Genomic DNA, 15,554 nt, shown 5'->3' with positions numbered 1-15,554 from the left:
GGAAAGAGGATCTTCATTCATGACTTCCTGAGGGAGTCAATTCTATTCTGAGATAGCTACAAATTATAAAATGTTTTATTGACATTAAGACTAAATTAGCTTCCTTGTAACTTCCACCCGTCACTCCTGGTTCTGCCCTCTGGCACCAAACCAAATAAGTCTAATCTCTTTCCCACATGGCACTTACTAGATGCCTTTAATGTCTCCATTATATCTTCTGTTCTTTAAGAGAATATTGATTGATTCCTACAACTAATTCTCATGGAACATGAACTCAAAGCTCTTTTCTATTTGGGTGTCCTCCTGCCTCTGCCTCCAATGCTCTCTAGTTTCTCAATGGCCTTCCTAAAACATGATGTCCAAGATGGAATGTAACACTCTAGCTATGGTCTTGAGTAAAGCAGAATTATTTCCCCCTGCATCCTGAAAGTTGTGTCTCTCTTAATGTAGATTGAGATGGCATTTGTTTGTGTTTTTTTAATTGTCACATTATGCTCTTGACTCATACTCAGTTTTCAGTTCACTAAAACCTTCAGACAAATTGATGTCTAACTGTGCCTCCTACAAACATGTGTTTGTGAAGTTGATTTTTCTACTCAAATGTAAGAACTTCTACTTATCCCTCTTAAACTCAGTCTTATTAATCCCAACCTAATGTCCTATTTTACCTTGTCAAGATCATTTTGAATAATGAATATGTCATTAGGTGTGTAACTTTCACTCTCAACTGTGTCACCTGAATCAATTCCCCTGAGCAGGTTTGAGCTGGTTCCAGCACATGCTTGGGTTGTTCCCTTCCAAATGAGCCATTGGAACATCACACATTGGAAACCTTCACTAAGGACTGTATTTGGTAAAACACAGACATTTTCAGTCCTTTTTTGTGCTCTGAACTCCTTGGAAGTCTGATGAAGCTCATGAATCCCTTCTCAAAATAATGTGTTTAAATAATTCAAGGATATGCTAAATTTCAGGTAGAAGTCAGTGAGAATGAAGATGTATTTTTTCCCATTAAAGTCCAAAGATCTCTTTGAACTCTATCCACAGACCCTCTGAGATCCCGTTGACACCAGGTTAAGAACCCTTGCTCTAGAATCCAATAAAAGGGACAGAACAACGATGTAGAGAGAACCTTAGAGATAGAGTTATGTCCAGTTCCAGGAGTTATGTCCTGGACAGAGAACAGAGAGAACCTTGGAGATGGAATGATGGCTATTTCTAGAGCCTGGAAATGGACATTCAGATGGCTGAATTCAGATGACTACTATTTAGTAGGACACTGGGTAAGTTACTTTAGAGTCAAGAGATCTGAGCTTAAATTACACACCTACCACTAACTAGCTGCTCTCAGCCCCAGTTTCCTCATTAGTATAAAAGGCATAAAAACATCACATCAAGGCAGCTAGCTCATTTAGTGGAGAGAGCATCAGGCCTGGAGTGAGGAAGATGCATCTTCCTGAGTTCAAATCTGGCCTCAGACACTTCCTAGCTATGTGGCCTTGGACAGGTCACTTAACCCTGTTTGCCTCAGTTTCCTCATCTGTAAAATGAGATGTAGTAGGAAATGTCAAACCACTCTGATATCTCGGCCAACAAAACCCCAGTTGGAGTCACAAAGAGTCGGACGTGACTGAAACAATTGAACAACAACAAAATCACGTAACTCTCAGGATTGTTTTGACAACTGAAAAAGATCACACATACAAAGCTAAAAGTGAAATACAAATGCTAACAATTATTATTTAATTCTCTGAACCCTAATTTCTCTATCTGATAAATGAGGAATTTGAGTGGCACAGTGGAGTCAGCAGTGGATACAGACTCAGAGTACCTGAATTCAAATCTGAGGACTGCTACATATTCCCTCTGTGACCACTGGCTTGTTACTTAACTCTCTGCGGCCTCAGTTTCCTTATGTATTTGTATGTATATTCCTTTTATAAGGACAGAGTAATTAACTCTAAGGTTCTTTCCATCTTGCAATTCTGTGATCCTAGTTATCTTCAGTTTATTTTCTCCCCTGCATTTCTCCAGCAAGACCAAGGGCATTCTACAAGGGAAAAAAGATGTCACAGTGTGAGTGCTCTGTGCCAAAGGGGTAGAGAAGGGCCAGACACATTTCTGTGTCTTGGTATTAGTCAGGTGTTATACGTGTGTGTGTGTGTGTGTGTGTGTGTTGTGTGGAGATGACTCAAAACTTTCCATTTTAGCACCAACTGGGGAAGCTGCCTCCTTCTCTCCACTCCCACTGGCTCCCTGAGTCACTGTCCAGTTCTGGGGAAGAAGGAGAGGCCTGAATTAACCTGTTCAGAAATGCTCAGTGTAATTCTGAAGAAACTTTAATGAGCATCCAGAGGCACATAAAATAGACTGAAGGGCCAGAAGGGATCTCAGAAGCCATGAGGTCCAGAACTTGAGGTCCATCATGGTTAAAGGTCAAAGAATAAATTTAGATCAGGGGCTCTTAGCCGGTGGTCTGTCCCCCCAACCCCAAAAGGGATCTATGGATATATTTTAGGAAGTCTGTAAACTTGTATGGGGACACAAGTACATCTTTATTTTCATTGACCTTTGGTTTCCTTTATAATCTTATATATTTCATCTTATTCATTTAAAAACATTATTCTGAGAAGTGGTTCAGAGGTTGTACCAGGCTGCCCATGGGTTCCATGAGACAACAAAGGGTTAAGAACCACCAATGTAGAGCTCAGAGGCCATCTCATCCAGCTTGCTCCTTTTACGGATGAGGAAACTGAGGCCCAGAGAGGTGAAATTATTTCCCCAGGCCATAGGTGACCTGGGATTTGAACTGAGGTCCTCCAACTGCCAATTTCATGCTCTTTCTGGAACACTATGCAGTCTGTTGTGAAATATAAGCATTCAGTATACAAGAAGCAAATCAGTGATATGCCAATGTATAGAATAGAGACCAATTATGCACAAACTCAACTCTAGATCTGTGAGGGCCATGAAAGGAGTAAGAGAATAAGAAGACAGAAAATTTAGAGAGAAAATATGGGTACTAGGAGTATGTGGGAAAAGATGAAATATATTAACATGGTGGGGTACATTAACAAGGAAGCATAGAGAGTCTCTTGGTTTAATGGTGGCAGAATTTCTTCAGGGATTAACCACTGAATCACAGTCTCCAGGAAACTCAAAAGTCACCTAGTCCTACCTTTAACTGAACAGGAATTTTCTTTCTAACACTGCTTATTGTCACAAGATCTCAGTTTCCCCTAGGTGGAAAAATGATGGGTGACTAGACTCCATGATGTATGAAGTCATTCTATGATTCTAAGGCATCCTTCTGATGAATCCATCAACAATCCCACATCTTGAGCCCACGTCAGCACAAGCCCACATATATGCATGTATAAAAATAGAACGAATATAATTTGGGGGAGGAGGGATTATAAGCTGAGGGGATCAGCAAAGCCAAGTAAAAGGTGGTACTTGTGTGAATTTTGAAGGGAATTAGGGGTTCTAACAGGTGGAGATGAGGAGTGCATTCCAGGAGGAGGGGCAGCCAGTGCAAAGGTATAGAGGTGGGAGATAGCATTTCTTGTACAGAACAATAAGGAGACCAGTCTGGGTAGATTGTAGAACATATAAGGAGGGATAATGTGTAATCTGTCTGGAAAGGTGAGTTGGGGCTACATTGAAGAGTATGTTAAATTCTAAAAAGAGGCATTTATATTTGATCCTAGAGGTGATATGGAATTTCCTGAGTCTGGGAGTGACATAGTTAGATCTAAGTGAGAAAATCTAATGATTAGCTTGGGTCTTTTGTATTCCCTCACTGAAGAGAATGCCTAGTCATCTTCGATTCTAGGACGAGAAAGGTGCAAGCTGTCTTCTGCTCTAAAACTTGTAGTGATGGGGAAGGGGGTCCGCTACTTCTCAAGGAAACCCACTCCACTTTTGGACAATTCTCATCACAAGGAAGATTTTCATTACACCCAAACTTAATATTTAGCACTGTACCTTCCACCCAATGTAGCTAGTTCTGCCCTCAAGGCCAAGCAGAAAAAAACCCAATCTTTCTTCCAATAACAGCCCTGAAAGTATCAGAATGAAGCTATCACATCAACCCTAGGTCTTCTATTCTATAAACCACAAACCCCTAATTTCTTCACTTGATTCCTACGTGGGAGGACCATTAGTGCCACGACCATCTTCATCATCCTCTTCCAGACATTGACCAGCCTTTTGATACCCTTCTTAAACATGGTTCCCAGAACCAATTCTCTATACGTGGCTTGACCAGGACTGTCATTTCCGAGTTCTGGCTGGTCATAGGAAAAAAGACTTGGTAAGGGAACAAACTAAACAAATAACAAACATTTACTATGTGCCTGGAATGGGGGATGAAAACACACACACACACACACACACACACACACAAATGAAACAGTCCCATCTCTCCAAAAATTTATATTCTATTGGGGGGGACTAAAAGTATAAATATTAGTACATAAAAAATAAATATACAGTTTGGAAGGGGCATGTAGGTGGTGCAGTAGATAGAGCACCGTGTCTGGAGTCAGGAAGATTTATCTTCCGGAGTTCAAATCTGGTCTCAGAAACTTCTTAGCTGTGTGACCCTGGGCAAGTCCCTTAATCCTGTTTGCCTCAGTTTCCTCATCTGTAAAATGAGCTGGGCAAACTGCTCCAGTATCTTTGCCAAGGAAACCCCAAATAAGGTCACCAAGTGTCAGACACAACTGAAACAAGTGAACAACAGCAACAATATCACCTAACTCTCAGGGTTGTTTTGAGGATTGGAAAAGATCATGCATGTAAAGCGTTTTGCAAACCTAATGGAGTCATGAAGAGTCAGACATGACTGAAGTGGTTGAACAATAAGTTTGAATACAAAAGACAGAATGGAAAACATTTCTTAAACATTCACTATGTGGCAGATATTGTGCTAAGTGCTGGGGAGACACACACACATACATATGTAAGTAAGACAGTCTTTGTCCCCAATGAACCTACATCCTAAGAGTTGGCGACAAACGAAGGGGATTGGTAGCAAGGGAAAGGATTTGTGGTCTGGTAAGTAGTATAATCGATCGACCCTTTCCAGAGGCAATGGTGGTGTTCATTTAATTGCAGTTCTCAGAGTAAGATGTAGTGGTGGGGTGGGATGCCAGTAGAAGCTCACTGAATGCAAGGCAGATATGGGTGTCACTTGTGAATGGGGAACACAAAAAACTTCATGGAGAAGGTAGCGCTTGCATTGAATACTGAAGGAAGAGAGGGATTCTGGGAGAATGGGGTGAGAAGCAAGGGTACTGAAGGCATGGGAGAGAATGGGAGAGACACTGGCTGGATGACAGAGTGCACTGGGGGAGTAATGTACAATGAGACTAGAAAAAGAGGTTGGGACCAGGTTGTGAAAGGCTTTCACATCCAATAGACCCAAACCAATCATTTCCTTACTCAGAGAAACAATTACAGGATTGCCTTAGAATCATAGGATGGTCATTGGGATTGGCCACAGTAGCTCCCTCCATTTTGCAGCTGAGGAAACTGAGGCCTATCAAAGTGAAATGACCTGCTCAAGGACACACAGCTAATTATGGTACAGACTAGAACCCAAGTCTCTGAGTTTCTAACTCTGTCCTTTGAACTCTCCTCCACTGCTCCTGAGCTGAAAAGAAAAGAAAAAAAATTACTGGACTACACTCACTATTTCTCAGCTATTACAATATATATAATTTACTCCTGTTACTTTCATAGATTTCCTTTTTTCAAAAGAGAAAAAGGGAACAAATTAGGTCCTTAGAAAGCAATAGGAGCATTTAGGACAAATGGAACATGGCAGGGCAGTGAGTGAAAATTAAAGGATATTTTTTCTTCTAATTTGAGCACCAGTACAAAAGATTATTCATTTATGCATTCATCTTTTTATTCACTTACTCATTGATTCATTCATTCATTCACTTTATCTTATTCATTTACTCATCTACTCTCATTGACACTCACACTTCCAATTACTCATTCATTCATGCTTTCACTTGTTCAGTCATTTGTTCACTCCTTCCTCTACATCCTCTTGAATCACACATTCACTCCTTCTTTCATTCATTCATTGTGTTTCCCCCATTCACTTACATATTCACTTATTCACTCACACATTCACTTACTCATTCACTCATTCATTTAATCATTCATCCATTTACTCTCATTCATGCATCCAGACATTTTTCATTCATTCACACCCTCATTCATTCATTCATTCATTCATTGACTTCCACTTATTCATGCATTCATATCAATACATTCACTTTTCATTCACTCATTTCTTCAATCATTCATTCCCTCTTTCACTCAATCATTGCTCCACTTGTTCACTCATACATTCCCTTATTCATTCATTAATTCACTTATTCTCTCATTCATGCACTCTCTCTTATTTATTTCCTCTTTCACTCAATGGGTGAATACCCATTAACTCATTCACTCCATTATTCATTCCCTCTTTCACTCACTTCACATTGACTAAACACCCATATACATCAATGATATGGTAGAGAACATGTCAAGAAAAAAAGTAATGGTAATTACAATGAAAGTCGACAAAAGTTCTATGAGTGTCACTTTCTTAACAGCATATGCAGATGTTCCCAAAGGTGAACATTTTCAATGCTACCAAAGGTCACACTGCATGCAACACTAATTACCAAAGGACCCCAACTGTTCTCTTTGGAACCTATAACATAATGGGAAATGCAGCATCCAGCAAGTGTTCTAGCATGATAGTCTATTAAAGCTTAAATAAATATCCCAAAGTATCTGTCTGTGGTTCTTGATGAATGCTTCCACCAATTTCCAAATATGATATGTGAACTAATAGATCTCAAGTAGCAGTAATGGAATTATTTCTTGTGAAAGATGATGGGCATAAATGCTCTAAGGTTCCAAATGGCATAAATAAGAAGATGGTCCATTCTGTTTGTGTTCTACCATGGGAACTGAGATGGAATACAAATGGATGTAATGGCAATAAAGTCCCACTATTAACCAGCTGAGGATAGAGTTCCTCATTGAGGAAGGAAGGTGATCCTCATGCACAGCACCAAAACCCCCGGGTAAGTCTTTCTGAGGAACAGGTTTTCATATTTTTATATACCCTTCATATGCTTCTACATGTGTCAGGCAGCTCTGCATCAGTCTTTTGATTTCAACTTAATTAATTCGGTATTGTTCCCATTGTACTGTTTCCCATAATGGAGGCACAACTGAAATCTTCATTTATTTTTTCCATCACTGCTCAGGAGGTACTAGACTCTCAGAACCCCCAGAATGTAAAATACCTTTTATCACTAGTATTAGTGAGGATAGCCAGAGTAGTATAGTGAGAACAGGGCTGGAATTTGCGTCAGGAAGACACGGGCTCAAGTCCCACCTCTCACACTTAGTAGCTGAGTGACTTTTTCTCACCCCACAAATCCAAGACTTGTTGATTATACCTTTATAACATCTCTGCCACCCATACCCTGTCTTCACTTACCACAACCACCCTAGTTCATAGACCATCAGCCTCCTAATTTGCCTCCTCGCCTCACCAATCTATCTTCCATGATGCAGTCAAAGTGATTTCCCTAAAGCATGGATCATACCATATTGGTTGTTGTGTAGTCGTTTCAGTCACGTCTGACTCTTTGTGACCCTTTTTTTGGCAGAGTGGCTTGCCACTTCCTTCTCCAGCTCATTTTACAGATAAGGAAACTGAGGCAAACAGGGTTAAGTGACTTGCCTAGGGTCACATGGCTAGGAAGTGTCTGAGGCCAGATTTGAACTCAGGAAGAGGAGTCTTCCCAATTCCCAGCTGAGCACTCTCTGTACCTAGATGCCTTCATATTACTGCTCAACCAATAACTTCCCAGTAGTTCCCTATTATCTCAAGGATCACTTGGCACTTAAATGGTTTGGCTTATTCTAGGCTTATTCCATGTTGTTCTCCTTTATGAACTCTATGGTCCAGCCAAATTGGATTTTTGGTTCTTTCCCACAAATCACATTCTATTTCCCGTCTCCATGACTCTGCACAAGCCCTCACACCTGGAATTCATTCTTTCATCATGTCTACCTTTTAGAATACCCGATTTCTTCACTGCCCAGATTAAGCATCACATTCTACAGGTAACATTTTCTAAGTACCTCACTCACCTCCAACTGTTAGCACCTAGTCCTTCACAATGACCTTATTTTACATATACACACGTCTGTGTGTATAACATACATGTATATACAAATGTATATAGTATCTCTAAGTGTAGATGTTGTGCTTGATAGAATGTAAGTTCCTTGAGGGCAGGGGTTGTTTTATTTCTAGCTTTGCTTCCCCAGCACTTAGAACAATGCTGAGCACAGTATAAGCACTGAACAAATGTAAGCAGATTAATTTGCCAGGGGCAAGTCTCTTTAGGTTTTGAGCCTCACGCAAATCTCTAAGGATCATTACTGATGTTCTACAATCGATTACAGTAGAGGAAATACCAATACTGGGAGTTCCAACACCAATGAAATCCAGATCCTTGACATATTAGTAAAAATAATGATTTCAGAACAGTTTGTATTTATGTAATGCTTTATGAATATAAAGTACTTTACTTACCTTATTTCATTTGCTCCTTAAAATGTCCCATGAGGTAGGAAATAGTAATAACTGGCATGTACATAGTTTCAGAATTTGCAGAGCTCTTTACCTACATTGTCTTTTAATTATAGCTTTCTACCCTCATTAGCTCCACCTCCACCCCTCCTTCCTCTGACTTGGCAGGAAGGAAAAAGCTTGAGACTAAGAAACAAAAAGGTGTGCAGAGGTTATAATTCCAACTCTTACACTTATTAAAGTCTATCATGCTGGCCATGTCACCCCACCTTTTGGGGCCTTAAGTTCTTTGTGGACTTAGATCATCCTTGCATCTCAAATCCCTTGCTTTCTTGTCATATTACGCTTCTTCCTTATCCCACCTCAGTCCTTGATTACTCCCACCATCTACCTTTTCTGCTTCTGTTCCCATGTTGGTGAATGTCACTGAGGGAAATCACATACCCATGGAGACTGACTCCTCTAGAAATTCCAATCTCAACTGAGTCCTCACCACTGCATGGTAATCTCTTTATTCTTTTCTGATGGATTAATCATACTCCCCACAGAAGCTGTTCCAAAGTTGGTCTTCTATTCTTCAAGGCACCTACACCTGTCCCTCTCAGTGGATGACCTCAAATCATTCTCCCTTGCCCCAAACTGAGGTTCTCCACCATTCTTTCTAATTGCACACCTAAAAACAATCCAGCATCATTTCTCAAACTCTCTTCTTTTGTATTAGTCTCATAAGATGAGGTAGCTCTCCTTACTAACACTAACCTTTCTTCTATGCCTTTGATTTCATTCCCTCTCACCTCATTGAGGAGAATGCTCCTTTGACCACCCTTTCTCTCCCTGATTTTTCACCTCTCTTTGCCTGGCTACTTCCTTGATCCATTTCAACATACCCAAATCTTCCCATTACTTAAAAAAACCTTCATTTTACCCTACATTCCCCTCAAGGCACTGTTTTTTTCTTCCCATTTTCATAGCCCAAATCCAATTGTCTAGCTGCTCCTACTTCCTCTCCTCTTACTCATTTCTCAACTCCATATAATATGTTTTCCAAACTTGCCACTCAACTGAAACTTCCCTCTCCAATGCCACCTTGGGACCAATGATCTCTCAATTGAAAAATCCAATTGCATTTTCTTAGTCTTCATGCTTCTTGACCTCATTAAAGCATCTGACTATGATGATTGCTCTTTCCTCTCAGAGATTTACTCTTTGCTGGGATTTTGTGAGTATTCTTTCTAATGGTCTGTCTACTTATCTAGCCTCTTGTTCTTGGTCTCTGCTCATCATCTATATGACTACTCACCCAAATATGACTTCATCCTAAGGCCAGAGGCTGACTTGACTTCTCTTCTCTTGTCTTCTCTTCTCCTCTCTCCTCTCCTCTTTCTTCTCTTCCTTTTCCTTTTCCCTCCTTTCCCCTCTCCTCTCCCCTCTTCTCCTATTTCCCTTCTCTTTCCTCTCTCTTACCCTCCTTTCCCCCTGCTTCCCTTCCACTTCTCTCCCCTCTTCCCCTCCCATACTTGAATCATAATTTCTATACACTTAATTAACAGATCGCTATATCCTGCTCTGGTCTCTCTTTCCTAAGATTCAGTATCATACCATCACCTGCCCAGTAAACATAAAGGTCCAATAGATGCCTCAAACTCAACACATGCAAAACAAAACTCATTTTCCTTTCCCTAAAGACCATTCCTCTTCCTTACTTTCCTATTTCTGGTGAGGGAACTACTCTCCTTCTGGTCACCCAAGTCTACAACCTTGGAGTCATTGTTGATGCTCTACTCTCCCTCTCCATCACTCCCCCCCCGCCCACTCCATCCAATTGGTTGCAAAGTCTTATTGATTTTACATCCATACCACCTCCTATTTATCCCCTTCTCTCCACTTATGCCACAACCACTCTAATGGGCTTCACTTTCTAGGGACAGAAAGAGTGCACACACATATTTATACGTTTCACAAGAAAGATATTAAGTTCTTTGGGGATTTAAGGAAGGAAGATATCCTGAAGCATTGGGGGTGTGGGGAAAGGGTCCAAAGCAATTGGAATTTGTACCAAATCTTGAAGAATGGGTAGGACTTTGACAACTGGAGATCAAGAGAAGTACATTCTAGACAAAAGAAGAAGCAAGAGTCCAGAGGTGGGAGAGCAACCTTATATGTTTTCAGTGGTTTCAAGAAGAGAGGTATCATAGCAGCCCAGGAACACATGGTTTCAGGTCTTGACTCTGATACACATTGACTATTACTTAAGGCAAGTCACCCAATCTATCCCTACTCTAGGCCAGTGGTGTGAAACTCATAGGGACTGGAGGCATATTGATTTAGAAAACCACACATTAACATTATCAATATTCTATTGCATTTTTATTTATTTTGTTAAATATTTCCCAGTTACATTTTAATCTGCTTCTACTGTACTGGGAGTGTTGCCTACTGCACTGGCTGAGTGTTTTACACCTCTGCCATAGGTAACAAGGCTGTACTTAGCAGGACAATTACTCCAAGCCTTGGTAAGGAGAATTTCCTCCCTAGGCATTCCCTATACCAATGAAATCACAACTCCAGGGCCTATCCTCCCATTCCTAAGGATCTTCATCATTCACCTTATCCTTGTAGAAAAATTAATGCTGTTTAATGCTTCAAAGATATACTGAATATACTGTATATGTCTGATTACAATAAACAAGCATAAACTGATATGTATAGGAAATCAGTTTGTTCATCAGACTCTGAGTTTTCTGTGGTTCCTGACAGCTCTGAAACAGGGTCAAGTAAAGTGGGAAGTAAAGAATAATTAACTACAGATTTCAAGTCAAGACAAGGCATAAGTCAATCCATATGATCCTCCCCCCCCATTTCTTTTGCTCTGGTCAAGAGTCATAGCAAAGGTAGGAGGGTAAGTACTATCTTTTGGGCTTATGACTTTAGTTTGAATCCTTGGGGGAAAGGGGGGAGAGAGAGACAGAGATGGGGAGAAAGAGAGAGAAAGAGAGAGAGAGAGAGAGAGAGAGAGAGAGAGAGAGAGAGAGAGACTCTCTTTATCTCAATAGCTATAGCAGGCAGTGATAGTTCACTTAGCAGTTAGATGAGCTGAGTACTTAGTGAGTTAGGCAAGAGGAGGAGTCTGGTCCTGTTTGTCAGAATACGCATGGTTACAAATAGAAAATACAAAAGTTTTTGCCCATAGGAAGTTGAGTCAGCAATGTTTTTTTTTCTATGTACTATTCAAAGTCAGCTATGACTGTCTACAGCAGAGGGTCAAATATGAGACCTGTAGTCTACACTGTCCACAATCCTCTTGCATGCAGATTCAATCGGATGAAAATGTAATTGGGAAATATTTAACAAAATAAATAAAAATACAACGGAACACAGAGAATGTTAATATGTGTATTTCTAAGTCAATATGAGTCTAAAAGACATCCTTACATACAGTCCAGTGGCCTCACTTTCTATGTGAGTTTGACATCATTGGTCTATAGGAAAACCAGAAGTGGGGCCATGCCAGTCAAAGTAGACGCTCACAGAAGATGCAGTCACTGAATCACAGAATTTCAGAGCAGAAAAGGAGCTCAGTGACTATCTAGTTCAGTCTATACCTGAAAAATCACCATCTACAACACACCCAATGAGTGAGGTTATTCAGCCTTTGTTTAAAGTAATGAGGTAGGATCCACCAGGTCCTGAGGCAGTCAGTGCACTCTATTTTGAGGCAGTTCTTTCGAGGAAGTTCTCCCTCCTGAGAAGCCATTTTGGCTGTTGAATTGACTCATACTGAGCTTGCAGTCCACTTTAACTGCCAGGTCACTTTCAAACTTCTTTCTAACCATGCCTCTACCTTCATCTCCTTGTGAAGTTTAATTTCTTGAACTGAAGCAAAAACTTTTACCGTCATCCCCATTAAATTCCATCTAATTCAGTTTGGTTCAGTGTTCTAGTCTGTTGAGAATCTTTTTTGTATCCTGATTGCCATACAGTGTTATAACTATGCCTCCCATTTTTTCTCATCTGCAAATCTGATGAGCATACCATCTCTGCCTTTATCCAAGGAATTGATGAAAATGCTAAACAGTACGGGGCTGAGAACCGGTTCTATTTTAAATTGTACCCTAACTTGGAGACTGTCAAGGGATTTGTTCAGAAATAAGGTTTTAAAGCTAATGGCAAAGAAAAAAATGTCAATTGCTCTGTTTTATGACCATTGGTCCTTCTGTTTCTTTATTTTAATTTATTTCAGGGTGGTGTTTCTATCTCTGATACTTCTCAGGACATAGTTGTTACATGGATATATTTTACTAATAGATATTCTTCAACAAAAGAAATTTTTTTTATTTTGAATTCTCTGGATTATCTGGAAAGATTAGAATACAAATCTCTTGAACCACAAAAATTAGAAAGAGCTCATTCAAACTGTAGTCCCATCATCAGAACGAATGAATATAAGAAAGAAGCCTTTGTTAAGTACTTACTGTGTGCCGAGCCCTGTGCTTGTCTCTGGGGATACCCAGAGAAAAAGGGAGACTATCCCTGCTCTCAAGGGACTCATAGTTTATTTGAGGATGACAAAACATACAAGAAAGTTCAATTGTGGGGTGAATAGCCAGGCTGAGGGGTACTTCAGTTCTTTTCCCACTGCTTGGCAGTCCCAAGGAGAGAAAGACATAGATACTGTTGCTTGCAGAAGAAGCTTACCTCTGTACTCCTCACCCCTGGGGTGCAATTTTATGAGAAGGAAAGGAAGATTTTTAGTGACCACAGGAAGTAGGCATGAGGCTGATGTACATGGCTTTGAGATAGAAGGAAACTAGCCTGGGTAGAGTGATCGATAACCAGACCATGAAAGGGAGATGCAATGGCTGTATGGTAAGAAAATTTTAAAAGACTTAAGAACTCTGATCAGAAGAATAATGCTAAAACATGCCACCTGCCTTGTGATAAGAGGTCAGGACTAAATATGTAGAATGAGACACATTTGAAGACATGGCCAGTGTGGGAATTTGTTTTTCTTGACTATGCATATTTGTTAAAAACAGTTATGATTTTATTTTATTTTTCCAATGGGTAGGAATTGGAGTGAGCATAAAAAATAGCTTGACAATTCAAAGAATTTAATTTTAAAAAGAGGCAATGGTTATACTGTAAATCTGGACAATTTAGAAGGATTTAAGAATGTTGATCAGAGTAATAAAGATAAAACATGCTAAATACCCCCTAACAGAGAAGTCATAGGATTTAGGATGAGGCATAAGTTTTTTAGATATGGCCAATGTAGTAAATTGTTTTTCTTGACTGCTTATTTGTTAAAACAGTTATCATTTTCTTTGATTTTTTTTTCCAGTAGAAGGGAGTTGGGGTGAGGAAAAAATGCTTCATAATTCAAAGAATTTAATTTGAAAAAGGCAATGGTTGTACTGTAAGATTGGACAACTTTGAAAGACTTAAGAATGTAATCAGAGTAATAATGATACAACATGCTAATTACCCTCTGACAGAGAAGTTAGGGACTAAATTTAGGATGAAACACAATTTTTAAGACATGGCCAACATAGTAATTTTTTTTCCTGATTATGGATGTTTGTTACAATGGTTTGGATTCTATTTGACTTTTTTTTCAATGGGGTAGGAATAACAAAAAGAAATACTTGATGATTTAAAATATTAATTAAAAAAAACAAGGGAGGGCCATTTGAGTATGTAATGGATATGCTTTTGGCAAAGGAGTATAGAGTACATGGGACATAAGTATGGAGGTCAGGAATATTGATCTTGCCCTGGTGGGTTCCAGGATTTTGAGCTGCATCTATGAGGAGGCAATAGAAACTTCTTGGAGCACCAAAATTCCAAGTTTGTTGACAGCACTTGCAGGCCATCAGCACTGTCAAACTGCCTAAGCTTAGCACCTAGTTAGCAAGAATAATTTGTTAAAATAAGAAGCTACCAGATGGTCTGCTTCTTTCCCCTGACATCCGCTCTACAGACCAGCCCTTCCCTGGTTGCCCAGCCTCCCACGGTGAACTCCCCAGCAGCACATTTGAGGGAACATATCATGTTCCTTGTCCCAGGTACATGTTGCCCTGGGTGCAAAAAAGTGCTCTGTATGACTCTGTTACATCAGTAGTGAGCAGTCTGAGAATAAGAAAGATGTTAAGAACATCTTAACATTAGGAGAATGGCCTGAAGTAGAGACAAAGAACAGGTGAGTTTGGAGGCTATGTGCATGGCGCCATAAGACTTTCAGTAGTGGGGGGAGTTGGTATGTGTACTCAGGGAACAGGACTTATGAGCCGTCCGCTAGTAGCTGGCACTAGTCCCTCCTCCTCCTGTCCATATACCAGTGTAGAATGAGCAATCATGACAGCTGCCAGGCATATTTCACCTGGCATAATTTAGATTAATCATGGACATAACTGAATCTTTCAGATTTTTGTTTCCAAAGGAGAGTACCTATGATGGTACCAAGTATCTCAACACACAACCCTAAAGCCCAACAAGGAAAGATAATGATATATCATTGCCTTCAGAGAACCATGCCATCGTGATTGATGTCACAATAATCAAGTATGTTTCATATCTGAAAAATCAGACAGGTTCCAGAGAAACCTGGGAAGATTTGTATCAATTAATGCAGAGTGAAATGAGCAGAACCAAGACAATTTATACAATAACAATAATGTAACTACAAACAACTTTGAAAGTTTTAAGAACTTTGGTTAATGCAATGACCAACCATGATTCTAGAAAATCCATGAAGAAAATTTTACCTATCTCCTGATAGAGTAGTGATAGTCTACAAGGCCAAATTGAGACTTTTTTTGAAAATGGTCAATGTGCACATTTGTTTTGCTTACCTATACATATTTGTTGTAAGAATTTTGGTTCTCTCTCTCTCTCTCTCTCTCTCTCTCTCTCTCTCTCTCTCTCTCTC

At 39.9% G+C, this 15,554-nt stretch overlaps 1 protein-coding gene across 13 annotated transcripts in view; it reads right to left on the bottom strand.

Moving 5' to 3' along the window:
- The window catches only part of ANKS1B (ankyrin repeat and sterile alpha motif domain containing 1B), a 1,327,097-nt gene that overhangs the window by 396,199 nt on the left and 915,344 nt on the right, over positions 1-15,554 (bottom strand). The window lies entirely within an intron of this gene.

This window comes from Vombatus ursinus, unplaced genomic scaffold (genome assembly GCF_900497805.2).
Source record: "Vombatus ursinus unplaced genomic scaffold, bare-nosed wombat genome assembly UNPS02011334.1, whole genome shotgun sequence".
Taxonomy (NCBI): domain Eukaryota; kingdom Metazoa; phylum Chordata; class Mammalia; order Diprotodontia; family Vombatidae; genus Vombatus; species Vombatus ursinus.
This window is presented reverse-complemented; position numbering and strand designations above follow the sequence as displayed.